The sequence below is a fragment of the Rhyacophila brunnea genome, unplaced genomic scaffold, assembly GCF_057557595.1.
Source record: "Rhyacophila brunnea isolate RB1 unplaced genomic scaffold, BYU_Rbru_1.0 scaffold_13, whole genome shotgun sequence".
NCBI classification, from domain to species: Eukaryota; Metazoa; Arthropoda; class Insecta; order Trichoptera; family Rhyacophilidae; genus Rhyacophila; species Rhyacophila brunnea.
Window position 1 is genome coordinate 6570773 of NW_028232785.1, and position 17125 is coordinate 6587897.

The 17125-nt window shown below is 36.3% G+C and overlaps 1 long non-coding RNA gene across 1 annotated transcript; it reads right to left on the reverse strand.

Annotated features, from left to right (window-relative positions):
• Positions 1-615: 615 nt before the first annotated feature.
• On the reverse strand, positions 616-16879 carry LOC147076296 (uncharacterized). The gene is made up of 4 exons (XR_015069585.1): positions 16745-16879; positions 13994-14146; positions 12261-12410; positions 616-2130 (listed from the first exon to the last, which is right to left on the reverse strand). It is a non-coding gene; the product is annotated as an uncharacterized LOC147076296 (long non-coding RNA).
• Between the last annotated feature and the right edge of the window lie 246 nt (positions 16880-17125).

The following is a 17125-nucleotide window of genomic DNA, read 5'->3' on the forward strand; positions in this document are numbered from 1 at the left end:
CTATTGTACTATTTGACAGTTCGTGAAAATCGGTTAACCTCAAAATGAGATTGCGTTGTGTAGTTCGTTATTTTTCAGGCAGGTTCGCCAATATTGTTCTACTGCGCAGGGGCAGGGGCCCGATTTCCTAACTATCGTCTCGTGTGGCACCAGACGACATGACGTAATTGTGACGTCAGCCAATATATGCCGCCCGCTCGAGCGTGTATTGGCTGACGTCACAATTACGTCATGTCGTCTGGTGCCACACGAGACGACAGTTAGGAAATCGGGCTGCAGATATCGAACAAATCCTAACTGTCGGGCGAAAATTCAAAAGCCTCCGAACTTTTTTAATTCATGCATGCAATCTTGCATGACAATTTTCTTGTTATGGCGGCGACAGTACGTACTGTCAGCAGTAAATCAATGCATGTGTAAACGGGGTATTACTCTAGCTAGAGTTATCGATTGGCACCAGAATATATGTAAAATTACTCTCCAATAATGAAATCTGTTTTTAAAAGAATAAATAAATTACTTTGCGTGATTTCATGATACTAGATATTGTTATTGAAAAAATCCTTGAGACTATTACGATGGATTTTTATTACGATGAGTTTTTTTGTGTTTCTTCAAAGTACCAGATTCTTTACACGAGTAAATACATAAGTCGCATTTAAAGGGCCTTTCGCCCGAATGAGTTAGTTGGTGCGATTTCATCCTACTAGATTGTATGCAAGAGTAATTACAGAGCCCGCATTGGAATGGTTTTTCACCGGTATGAGTCATTTTGTGTGACTTCATATTACCAGATACTACGCACGAGTAACTACAAACTTCGCATTGAAATTGTTTTACACCGGAATGGGTCATTTTGTGGGATTTCAAGTTATCAGATCGTCCACATGAGAAATCACATTCATCACATTTAAACGGTTTTTCTCCATAATGAGACATTTTGTGGAATTTCATGCTCCCAGATCGACTACACGTGTAATTACATGCATCACATTTAAACTGATGTAAACTCGAATGAGTCATTTGGTGTCTTTTCATTATTGCAGATGTTATACACGAGAAATTACAATTATCGCATTTAAATGGCTTTTCGCCTGTATGTGTCATTTTGTGTAATTTCATATGACTAGATTGTATGCATGCGTAATTGCATTCAACACATTTAAATGGCTTTTCGCCTGAATGAGTCATTTTGTGCCTTTTCATGTTACTAAATCGCAGACATGAAAACTTACATTCACCACATTCAAATAACTTTTCACCAGAATGAATCATTTTATGGCGTTTCATGATAGCTGATGTTATACACGAAAAATCACATGTATCACATTTAAATGGCTTTTCACCAGAATGGGTCATTTTGTGTGATTTCATGTGACCAGATTGTATGCACGAGTAATTACATTCGCTACATTTAAATGGTTTTTCACTAGAATGAGTCATTTTGTGTCTTTTCATAACATTGGAGCGTATACACGAGTAATTACATTCACTACATTTAAATGGCTCTTCACCATCATGAGTCATTTTGTGTTGTTTCATTTGATTTGAACGTTTACATGTGTAATTACAATCCTCACATTTAAAACGGTTTTCAACGGAATCAATTAATTTATATGATTTTAGGTTATCAGATTGTGTGTGAGAGTAATTTGATTCTTCACGTTTAAATTGTTTTTCTCCAGAATGACTCATTTTGTGGATTTTCAAGTTACCATAATTAATGCATGAAAAATTACATACTGCACATTTAAATTGTCTTACACCGATATCAGAACTTTCTGTACATTTTTTGTTGTGTAACGCTTTGTGAAGTTTAAGTAAATTTAAAGATGCAAACAAATCAAAACAAATAGAGCATATGAAATTTTCCGTATGAAATACGGTTTTTTCTAAATTTATAACAGCTTCTAATAATATTGAATTTGTTACACTAGATTTAATATCATTAAGTTTATGAGTTGTATATGTGCCGTGCATATGTGTGAATTGTCTATTGTTTTCGTTGACTTCATTTTTAATGTCACTTTCATCAATCATCATGTCACTGCAAGTATCCTGTTCTTTCGCCACACTCCACGACGATCTGAGACTTGCAACATTCGTATTATCCGAACTTCCAGTAGCAATCTAAACAAAACAATCCATGATTAAGTTTATTATATGACATAATATGACAGAGTAATAAGTAGTCTCTGATTTGATAAATGTATGTAATAAAATAATTTGTAGGTATCAATATTATGGAAGTATGGACGCTAAACCAAAAGATGTCACGCAGACTTGAAGCTTTTGAGATGTGGCTGTACAGGCGCATCCTCGAAATTCCTTGGATTGACCGGGTGACAAATGTTGAAGTTCTCAATCGAATGGGGAAGAACCGAGAAGTTCTACGTAGTATCAAAACCAGGAAACTACAGTACCTCGGCCACATTATGAGAGGACAAAAATACAGCATTCCCCAAGTTGTCATTTAAGGAAAGATCAATGGGAAGCGTGGCAGAGGACGGCGCCGCATTTCGTGGCTTAAGAACCTCCGTGATTGGTACGAGTGCAGCTCCACCAAACTGTTCGGGTAGCAGACGACAAAGATAAGATCGCCTTGATGGTGACCGACCTCCGCTAGGGGATGGCACAATAAGAAGAATATTTCAGACGTGTCCGGAAATTTGTACGTATGTAGTTCGCTGTATCACACTTCACCGTAAAATGTTTTATCGGAAATATATGGTCGTATATTAAAGACCATCCACCGTCTTTGGGTCGTATAGTACTGAGATAAAAATATGAAGTCTAAATAAAACACGTGTTTCTATCAGTTTAAAGGAAGCTAGCTTCAAACAAATTTTCAAAATGGCCTATATACTGGATTATTTTGTTACGTTGGATTAGGTTTTCATTCTTGATGGAACATTATTGCCAGTAATGCTCTACGCACAATGCGTATTTTTATAATATCGGTGCTATAGAGATGTCCGCATTACGAACTGTGCTACGGTAAAATGTAATACGTACAATTTCGTTTTTAGATGGGTACTGTGGAAACATAAATATATTAAGACCATGCATGTTAAAATAGATTATTATTACGTCAATTGAGTTGTCATGCGAGAAACATTAAAACAATCAAAATCAAAACTGTCAGCTTTCAAAAACCTGTAAGACTGATAACAATAATTAAGCGGTACATGATTTATTGATTATAATACGGCTTTTGGCCGCCTGAATAATGTCTTCAAAAGTGACGTTCCACTGTGCCTAAAGCGCAGTGTTCAACCAATGTGTGCTTCCCGTGATCACATATACATGTGAAACATGGACCCTAAGTAAAAGAGAGTTCCAGAAACTTAGAGTAGCACAACGTGGTATGGAGCAGTAGCGCACCCAGGGGGGGGGGGGGCAGGGGGCCTTGGCCCCCCCCAAAATATGAAAATCATCAGAATGATTTTACACATTGAAATCGAAAGCCAATAAACTATACATTGGGCTTAGACAAACAACATGGCAAAAAATGATTTGTAATTCTCAAGCACCCTTTTTAGTAAAATTTCTTAGATTTTAATTTCTAACACAAAAATTTCGAAACACTGATGTCAGGTTTTTTTAGAAACCCGTTCCCTAATGAAATTCTCGGTGTCCACCCGAATTCTGGAGTGGTATAGGTGATGGCTGGGGAGGGTTGACAGGGCTCTAGCCTGGGGGCCCGGGCTGTGGGAGGCCGGCGTGTCGGGTTGACCAGATAAGTGAGATAAACACACATCATCACAACATTTTAAATTATATAATTGTCCAATATATTTTCAGATTATTATGTGTCGATACTCGACAGCTCCATTATTAAAGTAGATGTATTGAAAATCGCCAATAATTCATTGTATAAGTACCCTCAATTTGAAGTAAAACACAATTTAAAAAACGTAAATGTAGTGTTTTACACTGTCTTTAATCTAAGCGGTGGATAGGGGGCCCGTCAAATATCCTAGCCCAGTGGTCGGCCAACTCATTAGTCAATAGAGCCAAATATCAACAGTACAACGATTGAGATTTCTTTTGAGAGCCAAATTTCTTAAACTTAAATTATATGCGTAGGTAGTAAGTAGGTACACTGCTAATTTACTTAATAAACTTTAGTTAAAGTTTTAAGTCATAATTAAATTATAGGTAGGTACACTGAATAAAACTGAATATCATACGTAATAATGATCTTATTTATTAATACAAATTAAATTGTAAGTCAGGTATCCATAAAATTGAATCATGACAATGACTGACAAACTCAATGTGAATAATGGCCTTGCATCTCCTTGTAAAGTTTGGGTAAGTCAGGTTCGTATGTTGTTGATTTAATTTTAAGCACGATTCCAGGTTCTCATCAATAAATCGATTTCTCAATTTACTCTTGATTTCCTCTCTTGGAAATCTTTTTACTAATCACAAAACTTGCAATATTAACATTGTTGAAAGATGTTATTCAGTACCTAATTAAATACAGAACTTTATTTTTCTTGACTCTTCTCCTCAGCTGCTTTCTTCCTTGCATAATCGACAGAATATTTAGCGCAAAATTACGAGTTTTTAGTTGTAGTATCTCTCTAAATTTGAATGCGCTAATTTTTCCCGACACATAAATAAAGGTTGGTAAGCCATTTAAGTTTTGAATAAACGCAAAGTCTCGGTCTATTCAACATTACATTTACGGTTATCCTCTTCCATTTTCTTTGCTTCTTCTTTGTAGCCATATCAAATATGGCAGAGAGCATCTGCGGCAGAGCCGCGCTCAAGGGGCTAAAGAGCCGCAGTTTGCCGACCACTGCCCTAGCCTGAGGGCCCGTTTCAGGATGTGGGGGCCATGGTGTAGGTACACCGAGTGCAATAGACAAAAGACCGATAAACGAGATATTAGGCTGTGTTGTATTGAGTAGGTTGTGTATAATTTAAAAGCAATAATACTTTTTTGTCCATTTTCAATTAATATGTTAAAACCTCAATATTAAAAAACCAAAAATCTGCGATAAACATTCGGCGAAAAGAACGACTACACCCACTACGGTGGTGGTGTAAATCAAAAGAACATTTTTTCGGTGGAATTCGGCATAAATATTGTAGCTCTCTAGACCAGTGTTCCCCAAACTTTCGACATCTGTGTACCTCTTCTATAATTTTCGTAACACTGAGTACTCCTCGTCAAAGAAAAATGCATGTAAGTACTTTAATAACAATCAAAATATATTCCTTTTGTAGTACATAAACAAAATAATAATAAACGAAAAATAAAATTCATTCATAATAAAATATAAATCAAAGTTATATTATAAAAAAATAACATTCATTATAAACCATGAGAAGGATGAAATTATTTATGTTGAAACGACAGATCATCATAATTTGGTTCCCTGGTTATTAATTTTAATCTGAGATGCGGTTCCACACCCAAAGGCTGTTCCTTTTTTTGACTTAATGTCTACAAATGCTGAAAAAGCAACTTCACATAGATATGAAGTTTAAAAAGGCAATGTATTTCAGGAATTTCTCTGTTAAAACTGGATACACATGTTGCATTTGCAACCTAAATGATGTTTAAGTACACTCCTTATATTTATTTTGCAAGAATCCATCTGAAGCTAGTAATTCCAACAATTGCTCTTCTTCCGCATGCGATAAACCTAGCATGGATGTTGTATTAATGCTTGTTGCACCAGGCGTAGCCATAACCCGGTGCAGCACGTACCCCCACCAAACTCTTCCCGTACCCCAGGGGGTATGCGTACCACACTTTGGGAAACACTGCTCTAGACCAAGCGGGTAGCACAGCCGATATTATTTAAGCAATGTTTCAGCATACTAGGTACACATGTCCAGCATGGTCGCTGTTCACTTCCAATCCGCCAGTCGCTGATGACACGCTCAACGGTTACCGCCACTATGCCTCCAATTTAATAAAAACTAGGAGAAACTGTACAAATATATCGCCGTGTATTGTGAAATTTATATGAAGAAGAAAAGGAGCCTATGGGACTAATTTCCATTCTCCTCCTTCGCCCCCCCCCCCCCCAATAATAAATCCTGGGTAATCTGTAATCAACTGTAATTCACTGTAATCACTGTAACTATAATTGTATATATATTCAATAACAATAGTAGATTCCATCAAAGATTCCGTTTGACCAAGCACATAGACACAGTGACGTCTTTAGGTAAAGTGCCGCCCTAAAGCAGAATAAAATAATGCAACCCCTTCCATTAATATTCTAAAATTGTACGGCTAATTTAGTTAATACTGCATATCGAAGGGTTGCCAGAGTAAACGTTTTATAACTTTGCACTTTTTTGCACTCTTTACTATACTGATAAGCCTCTTTGCGTAATTACCTCGCATAAAATTAGATCAAATGATATTTACTTGTATTAATATAATATATTATTTACTAATAAATAAATAGACAAACAATACATGTAAAAAAAAGTTTTTAGAATATGTTAAATCATTTTCATCCTAGAGCTGGAGTGCAAAGTTATGAAGCATATACTCTATCAGGGAACTCTGAGTGTGGACATTTGCGACTAAAGTAGAAAGCCGATACATTCACAACGACTGGTCCTACTTTTTCCGCCCTTCTCGTTGTCAGTGGCGCACCCAGGGGGGGCCAAGGGGCCCTGACACCCCCCAAAATTATCAGAATGATTTTAGACACCCAATCTCTAATGGAACTGTCAAAAAATTCTCGGTGTCCATCCGAATTCCGGAGTGGTGTAGGTAATGGCTGACAGGGCTCTAGCCTGGGGGCCCGGCGTGTCGGGTTGACCAGATAAGTGAGATAAACACACATCATGCATTAGCTTTAATAATAAAAAAGTCGCCTGCGGCGCTATTATACTTCATAACCATGAACATGTTCAATTATGTAATTGTGCAATATATTTTTTGATTATTATGTGTCGATACTCGATTGCTCCATTATTAAAGTAAATGTATTAAAAATCGCCAATATTTCACTGTATGAGTACCCTTAATTTGAACTAAAACACAATTTGAAAAACGTTAATGTAGTGTTTCACACTGCCTTTAATGTTCGCGGTAGGTAGGAGGCCCGCCAAATATCCTATCCTGAGGGCCCGTTTCAGGATGTGGGGACCATGGTATAGGTACACCGAGTGCAATAGACAAATAGGGCGATAAACGAGAAATTAGGGTGTGAAGAAGAAAAAGATCCTATGGGACTAATTTACATTACCCTCCTTGCCCCCCCCCCCAATATTAAATCCTGGGTGCGCCACTGGTATGGAGAGGTGCATGCTGGGCATAACGCGAAAGGACAAAAAAAGGAATGAGTGGATAAAGAATTTGACAAGGATTTTCGATGTAATAGAGTTTATTAAAAGCCTTAAATGGAGATGGGCTGGACACATAGCTCGAAGAAGAGACAATCGTTGGACAAATCTAGTCATCCAGTGGTATCCAAGAAGTACAAAACGTCCGCAAGGTAGACATAGAAGCCGCTAGATCGATGAAATGATAAATTCCTACGGAAGTACGTGGCAACGTAATGCATAGTACTGAGAGAAGTGGAAGCAGCTTGAAGAGGCTTTCATCCAGCAGTGAATAGATTCAGGCTGATAATGAATATTATGTATATTATGGTGATACCAAATATACAACCCAAAATTAATGCTTGAATTCCATTGTCATCGGAAACTTTAACGTATCTTATTAAAAATACATTTTTTTTTCGACCATGTCCGACCCTAATAGGACCATATTGGACCCTAATGGGGCCTCCACAGAGTAGAGGTTTGTATTAACAGATTTTGTTTTTTTTATACGAGAAATGGATGTCAGCCACTTGCTCAACCTATTAGGTCGATACCCTGACTCATACACAAATTGAAAAACAATATGTGTAGTTGCCAGACCCAGGATTCGAACTTGATAGTCCAACGCTTAAGCCGTGGGTGTCAAAAATACATATATTCCAACATAATTCAAAATCGAAGAATTTGAAAAGGGCATACTGTTATTTCGAAGGATCACGTGTAACAAGGGTCTAACCCCTCTTCCCTTAAAACTGAACCGTAAAGATGCAAGGAATCGACTAACCACCCATATTTGGTTGGTCTGATTTAAAAAAAATACAGGATTCCTGAAATCGTATCACGTCGAAATTGCTAGAGTATAAAGCTGTGTGTAATAGAGTAATCTATTTCTCCTGTTTAACTGTTTAAATCAGTGGTCCCCAACCTTTTTACCGCCACGGACCGGTCAACGTTTACCGCGGCCCGCTGAGGGGGGACGTTGATTATTTATATTTTAGAGTATTTCGATTTAATCATTTTAATTTAATTCTATTTAAACATGCCTTCAAAATAAAATACAGTTACACCAAAAAATGAATATAATGTGATTGAACATTTTAACTCACTAGAACGCTAAATCAGTGAGAACCTTGAGCTTGTTTCTTTGCAACGAGACGGTTCCATCTGGGGGTAATAGGAGACAATGACACCCAAAGTGTGTTATCCAGTTTATTCCATTGTTTGTTTTGGTTGCTGTCGTTGCAAAAAATCCGTTAAATAACATTTAGTTACCACATTTAAATAGCATGTTAATTATATCTAATGGCCAGTCGCAGCATCAGAACTAAATGAGTTAAACATGAGAAAATACCGGTGAACAGAGAGAACAGCGATACACACCTTCTCTTTACCAAAGCTACGAGGGTGGGTCAATAAGTCCTTAGAAAAGCCGACAGGTGGCGCGACTAGTACTGTAAGCGGTTTGTTTTCATGCAGCGGCACTACCGATTCAGTATGCTGCGAAGTTTCAATCAGATTGGTCGGGTTGTTGTGTGTTTCTCGTACATTTAAAAAAAAAATTTGCTTGTGGAAAATGGAAAAATGGAAAATGGAGAAAATTGAGTTTAGAGCTGTTATTAAACATTTTAATATAAAAGGGTTAACAGCAAAGGAAATAAAAAAGGAGTTGGATTTAGTTCACGGCATATCTGCTCCTTCACTTGCAACTATTTATAACTGGTTAAATGAATTTAAACGTGGTCGTACATCAACAAAGGATGAACCACGCTCAGGACGTCCTGTAGAGGTGACTACACCAGAAATGATCAATAAAATCCACGATATGGTGTTAAGTGACCGAAGATTAAAGTTGAGTGAGATAATTGAGGTTACAGGGATCTCAAAAGGTAGCGTCATTTCTATTTTACATGACAAATTGGGCATGAAAAATATTTCTGCAAGATGGGTGCCGCGTTTGCTCACAGTCGACAATAAACGCAATAGGGTGGTGGCCTCTAAAGCCCTGTTGTCGCTCATGCAACGCAATCCGGATGAATTTTTTCGTCGCTTTGTGACTGTAGATGAAACATGGATACACCACTATACTCCCGAGACGAAAAAACAGTCAAAGCAGTGGATTGCGAAGGCAAACCATGTCCAAAGAAGGCGAAAACCGTAAAATCAGCTGGTAAGGTTATGGCTACTGTATTTTGGGATGCACGTGAAATTATTTTCGTTGACTATTTGGAAAAAGGAAAAACAATAACAGGGGATTATTATGCATCTTTATTGGACCAGCTAAAAAACAAAATTGAAGAAAAACGGCCTCATTTAAACAGGAAAAAAATCCTCTTTCATCAGGACAATGCCCGTGTTCACACATGTTTACGATCAATGGCTAAAATTGAAGAATTGAAGTTCGAATTGGTCGACCACCCACCGTATTCGCCAGATTTAGCCCCCAGTGACTTTTTCCTTTTCCTAAACTTAAAAAAATGGCTAAGTGGACAACGTTTTTTTTCAAATGAAGAAGTCATCGATCGGACAAATGCTTATTTTGAGGACCTTCCGAAAACTTATTTTTCTGACGGTTTAAAAAAAATTGAGAAACGTCTAACCAAGTGTATTGAGCTCCAAGGAGATTATGTTGAGAAATAAAAAAAAAATACAAAAATAAAAACTGTTTTAATGCTTTTTTCTAAAGAATTATTGACCCACCCTCGTACAACGCCACTGCTGCGTTGCCAACTAAAATTTTCAAAATTCAGTCGATTTTTTGATTTTTTCTTCAAAATATCAGTAGATTGACAAAAATGTATGAAATTCAACGATTATGTTTGGTAAAGGCGTGCATATTGACATAATCTCTCACAAGTGTCTTTTAAAAAATCATGTAAAAAGTGACTTTTATTCATCACAAATATCATAATTTCTTCTTTTCCTGACAAAAATTTCAGTAGACATGGCAAGACTGCACTGCTGCTTGCAGCCGCTCAGCTCCTGACCAGTGGCGGCCGGTGTTTACCAAAATTGCTTTCATAGGGGGTGCACTAAAAACTTTCTTACCTTATTTAAAAAGAAGATCAATTCGGCGTTGTTTCTGCTTAGCGAACACCTCAATCACTTTATCATTAAAGTCTGGAACTGATTGTAAAAGTTTTTTCTCGATGCTTAGCACAGATCGACAATTAAGTCTGTCCTGGTTCATGGTATTTCTTAAAAACGATTTAATTCTTTTAAGGGTTGAAAAACACCTTTCACTTTCCACAGATGTCATCGGAATTGTACAAATGATTTTTAAAAGTTTTGTACATTGGGAAAATGATGTCATTAAATTATTATTATAAAACAAATGTAAAATAGCTATAGCACCATCCGCGTTTTTAAAATCGTGTTTAATAATTTTAAAAATCGTGTCGATAATTCGTGTTTAAGTTTAAATTTATCCAAAAAGTCATATGATTCCAGGATCATTTTAAAATCATTCTCAGGAAAATTAACCCTGTATCCTTAAAAATTAGACAAGGAAAACAAAAAAATGTATTCAATCTCTCACAACCACATAACCATAAAGCCTTGTCATACATTTCCTTTCGAAAAGAACGTGTAAAGACTTTTTGTTTTAATCCACATATTTTTTTAATATTTAATTCAGGCTTCGGTGGACCAGCCTTTTTTATTTTGATTCTTTCTTCGAAGGAACTCTTGTTATGTTTAATATAGTCTACATTTATCGACATCATTATAAAACATACACACTTCACTGATTAAACAATCATATAATATTATTCATAATTTCCTTTTACGAAGAAAATTATCGAAATAAAGTGATAGACAGAACGTGACTATACATCGCGGCAGCAGAAACTAAACTGCAATAATTTTTCAAGACAATATAAAAAAAATCATTTGTTTTGAATACGCATTTTTCGACACAGGATATTGAAGGCGTCAGGCGTCTACAAAATAAAATAAAGTCTAAAAAATTGCGTCGGCAGTAAAACTTAACGCGAGTCGGGTATTGTTAAACATATGACATCATGTTAACAGAACATGATAACTCAGATATTATTTTTTTATAAATTATATTCAAATATTTGTAAATATAGAACGATTTAAAGATCGTAACCATAATTTTTATGTTGATAGTCAATTTGTATTCAATATCAGCCTATTTCCAATGAATTTATATGAGATTTAAATAAAAAAAATCTTTTTTTTATCAATCCTGCTAAATCTCAGTTACTACACTTTTCCGCGTATTCCTACTGTTTTTTTTTCTGTGTCGAATTTCATGAACTGGTCGGCGTCCCAGAAAGCAATAAAATCTTGGGTTTTTATGACATGTTTATGAGTTTCACGTGTCGGGTTGATCTGTTATTACCCAATGTAATATGAATGGCAAACTAAGATCGATATTAGTGCGTTACCACGAGCGCTCTCTTATGGTGACTGTTCACTGAGTACATGATTTTGGTATAAATTTACATGGATTAAATTGCGATAAACGAGTGATGACTTATGAATAGCATTGTTGCACATCGAGTGATGTTTAGGAAAAAGCAGTGCAGCGCACATGCATGGTGTTAGAGGAGCCGCCGCTGCTCCTGACGTCACCTTATCGCCCCGATATCACGATATTTTGCGCATGCGCGGTATTGGTGCGGCTTTAGGTGACGTTTCTCAGCTCCCGGTTAATCTTTCGTCCATGGAAAGTCGCACAAACCCGATAGAAATACAAACCTCAGTAAAGAAAATGAAAATAATTTAATGTTTCTTGGGCGACCCGGTACCATTTATCCACTCACTGGGGGTTGGGGACCACTGGTTTAAATGACTAAATATGTTATATAAAACATACTATTGCATGATGCCTTACATACCTAATGTATCTATGACCTCAAAACCTTAAATGAAGACTCCGTGAACTCACACACAGGATCCAGCTACAAGTGTCAATATGTACCTACCTTATGTACTGTCCTGGTTTCTGAATATGAAGAACTTGGTTGTAGATCTTCATAATTTTCAAGTTTTGAGTCTTTAATAAATTCTTCTTTGAAATCGACTAGTTGAGAATCAATTTCCGATTTTATACAGGCAGGATTCTTTTCAGGACTCTGAAAGATAAATCAATATGTTATTCGATAAACAGATTTTAAAATACCTAATCTAGTTTATTCTAAAAATCCAAACCGTGTCTTACCTGTGGTAAAAAAAAATCGGTGTGTGTACTCATGTACGCGCGTTAGACGTTATACTTCTTTGGCGTAACAAAACTTGTGATAAACTAGACTCTTTGATTATCTCTTAATTATCTTGTTAAATTACACACTCAAGAAAAAGAACCGCTTATTGGAACGCCGTTGGTTTATTTCTATACACTTTAACTTATATTACTAAATTATATAATGGTTTCTCGTTGTTTTTATTTTTAAAGTAACAACTGTCACTCTGACATTTAATTATTTGTTTACGTAAGGAATTGCAAATGGCCAACAATAATAAATTCGCTGCCTAGGCAACGGGACAATTCTAACCTATAATATTATACTGTATAATCGTCACGATTTCAGTATCATACTGTGGCGTAAAGCTAGTGCGTTCGGCTGATAACCGAATAATCGGTGGTTCGAATCCAATCGAGTGTGTTTTTTTTCGTGTGAAAAAATAGATTATGTGTTACATGTCACACGCCAAAAATACACTTTGATCTAATTTCCCAAACACGCCAAAAGAAGTAAAACTTCAAAAAAACACATAGCTTTGACTCTAATCAAACTTCGCATATACAGATCAATAATTGGTGAAAAGTTAATAAATGAAGGCTTCCCTATAAAAAGGGTCTATATGCAATGAAAGAAGATGAAAAACAATTATACCAATACAATAAATTCATTGTTTTTTTGTGTATATTTTAAAAGATAAGCATTTACATATCTTATAAATAATATTTTAAGATGCCACGTAATAGAGGAAACAATAAAAATATTAAAAATTAAAAAAAAAACAAAGTAAAAGTATCAAATTGTTCACGCATATTTATAGACCTCTCACATTAGCTGACCTTTTTTTTCTGCCTGACGTGTGGTACGCTGTGTATATGGCTATATAATGGGCCCTTTAAATACAATAAATTACTTTTGATACCAATGTATTATATAGACCCTTGTAATAGGGACTCCTTCAATTATGAAATGTTTCAATACGATAATTTGTTGTACACCAGAAGTTTGATTAAGCTTTACAATATTTAAATCTAATCTGTACCTACATACATATAAAATACATGGTCGTGTATAGCACACATAGCCCCCACAAGGGGGGGGGGGCTGACAGGGCTCTAGCCCGGCGTGGCGGGTCGACCTGATAAGTGAGATAAACACACATCACAAATTTTTCCTAATGGGGAAAAAGTCGCCTGCGGCGCTATTTTATGTATAGAGTTTGGTATGTCTGGTTATATGACGCAATATTTGATTACTGTGTGTCGATATTCGACAACTCCATAATTGAAATGGATTTATTCAACAATACAAAAAAAATCGCTAAAAATACACCCGAATACCCGTAATTGTACCAGTAACAAGATTTAGAAAACGATTCTGTAAAAAGTCCCACTACCTTTAACCCTAGCGATGAGTAGGGGGGCCCGCTTAAAGATGTGGGGGCCATGATAGCACATTATATAAAATAAAATAACCTGATTTACTGGGCTATACACCGAATACGAACAAGTAGGTTGAAGACGTTCATAATTAAATGAGGGCATTCCGTCTGCAATAAACTCTTCTTTGATTGCAATTGGCTGACAATCGGTCTCAGACTTTATACAAGCCAGGTCTATTGAAGTGTCCTAAAAGAAAATAATAAGTTAATGACATTATAAAAGTATAAGCATTTTAGTAGGCATGGGTATGGTCACTGCCGACTCAACTAGAAAGCCGATACATTCACAACGTCTGGTCCTACTTTTTCCGCCCCTCCCGTTGTTGTCTATGTATGAACTGTCATTGCCTGTTATTGTTCTATAGAGTGCTCATACTGACGTGTCTGTCGTGTTCACACATGGAATGGTTTGATTTGGATAGATGAGTTACATGATAAATAGAACACTAGCATTAATACACCTAAAAATGTAATGCATAGATCAATGCTACATATTTTTTTGGAAATCGATATAATTGTCTGACTTTGACAACTGATGAATAAGAGGAATGTATATTATTTATAAATAACACTAATAGTTAATATATTTTTAGAATTTTTTATACTTAATTCAATTTGAAACGAGAAAGGGCGAATCAATATATCAAGCAATCTGGTATCTGATTTTAACAGCTGAACAGTGGACCACTCGTTGCTTGTGCAAAAAGATATGCTCAGGATTTATTTATCTAAAGATGGCGCTGGTATGGTATAAAAGAGTACCTACGGATCTCGACTGTGGAAAAATTCGGGATAAACTTAAATATGACGTGATACAACGATGATATTATCAATAGTTACTTTTGTCTCTCAATATGCATTCAATTTTGTCCACCATAGAATTATGTCTTCTTTAGAACGACCAAGACTTTCCACTCCACTCGATTTTTTGCTTCTACCAGAGCGGAGTGAAGCCTGTCCACAGTCAGCTCCTTCTCGTGGTTACTCTGACGCTTTGACGCTCTTCCTCTGCTTTGTCTTCCATGCAGACTAACCAAAACCACCAGAATCTCCAGGTCATCTGTTCAGCACTGAACAATATGTCCAAAAAACTGCAGATGTATCTCAAACATATTGTCGAGAGCCGTAGGTTTATCTGTAGTCTCTGGGTGATTGACTAGTTTGTCCTGTGCTCTGGCCAAGAAACACGAAGCATTCGGTGTCCACACCACATTTTGAAGGCATCAATTGCTTTTCGCTCCCTTGCCTTTAGGGTCTATGACTTGACACCGCACAAAAATATGGAGAACACTCATATGTTTATACAATCATAATTATTATTTGTATATGAATATAATCATGTCTGTGTCCGGAAACTTGTACAAATGCAGTTCGCCGTATAACAATTCACCGTGTAATGTTGTATCGGAAGACAGTCCAACATTGTTGGGTCGTATCTTTTTCTTTCATTCGACCATGTCCGATCCTAACAAGATCATATGGGCCTCCACAGAGTGGAGGTTTGTAATGACAGATTTTGTTTGTACGAGAAATGGATGTCAGCCACTTGCTCAACCTATTAGGTCAATACTCTGACTCATACACAAATTGTAAAACAATATATGTACTTTCCAGACCCAGGATTTGAACCTGGGACCCACGACGCAATAGGCCAAGGCCTAAGCCGCGGGGCCGTCGTATGTATAGTACTGACATAAAATTCATGTCTAAATAAAACACGGTTCTTGTCGGTTTACACTTCACAGGAAATAAGCAGCAATTTACAAATTTTGTAAATAGCCGATATAGTGCACTATTTGTTAGGTTTTGTGAGGTTATGTTTTCATTCCTGAATTCATGAATTTTGCCAAAATCAGCTATGAAAATTGAATTAATGTTCATATTGAATCTAATAAAATTTTAGAGTAAAATAATATTCTGCAAGTACATGCCAAACGAATTAACACCATCAATATCCATATTGAGATACACTGTTAAATTAATTTGAGTGTATGGACTGTTTTATAGACATGCGAATTTATTTTGACAGCAGCTGTCAGTGGTAAATGGTAATACAGAAGCGGGAGTGTTCATAACAAAAGTAGTCTATGGTTAAGGATTCCTTAATTCTATACTCCATAGTTAAGTCATGCTTTTCGGCGACATATCCTTAGGATCGAAATCTTAGATTGTGCATGCCGCTCTAGGACCATATCTTTCCGATAAGAAAGTTCACGGCGAACTGTGCCACAGTGAAATGTTTTACGAACAATTTACATCCATGCAAACATTTCAGCTGAAATGCTTGGATTGTAGCTTTATTAAGTGTTTAATATTTTTTTCCGATGTAGCACAATCAATATAAAGTGCTAAAGTGCCTACAAGGGAAGCCAGGCGAGAATCGCACTAATATACATAGCCAATTTTGGCAAAATTCATGAATAATTATTCAAGAATGTAAACCTAACCTGACCTGACAAATAATCTAGTATATCGGCTATGTTCAAAATTTGTTTGCCGCTGACTTCCCTCAAACCGACTTGTAGCATTTTATATTGAGTAGCCGTTTATATTAAGGTGATTATACAAAATAGGTACTATATTTTAGGAAATTGACAAATATCAAGCAACTAAAGGAGTTGAAATCTTAAAAGAGTCTAAGGTAAATGTTGTCAAACGTAAAACAAGTGCTTATTTTGTTTAGTTACGCAGTTGGAAATTAAAGTTTACAACACTATAGCAATTTAATCCGCCAGATTTCCAAAAATGCAACAAAATCGCGATAACAATAAACTGTAATGGTTACCTCAAAACTGACAACGTCGGTAATCTCTTTCTTTGTATGAGTGTTGCTGTTTTGATGCAATATTGGCACGTCAAACCAATACTGCCCTTCTGTTTCACGTTTAAACTCATCTGGTTCGCGCTTTACATCCATTTTACTTATTTAAAACAGAAAATGTGACACGGAATACTATGCGACTACGTACAATGACAGCCGTGATAATAGACGCCCAGTAAAGTCCATAAACAACGCAACACAAACGTATAATGTTTTGTGTTTGCCATAGACAATAATGCTATGAAGTGAACTACTATTTTGCGGCGGTTTTGGCTAATTCGTCCACAATTTTCTACAAACACGTATCTCAATTGTTGTCAGTTTTGAGTTGTTTGATGGAATGAA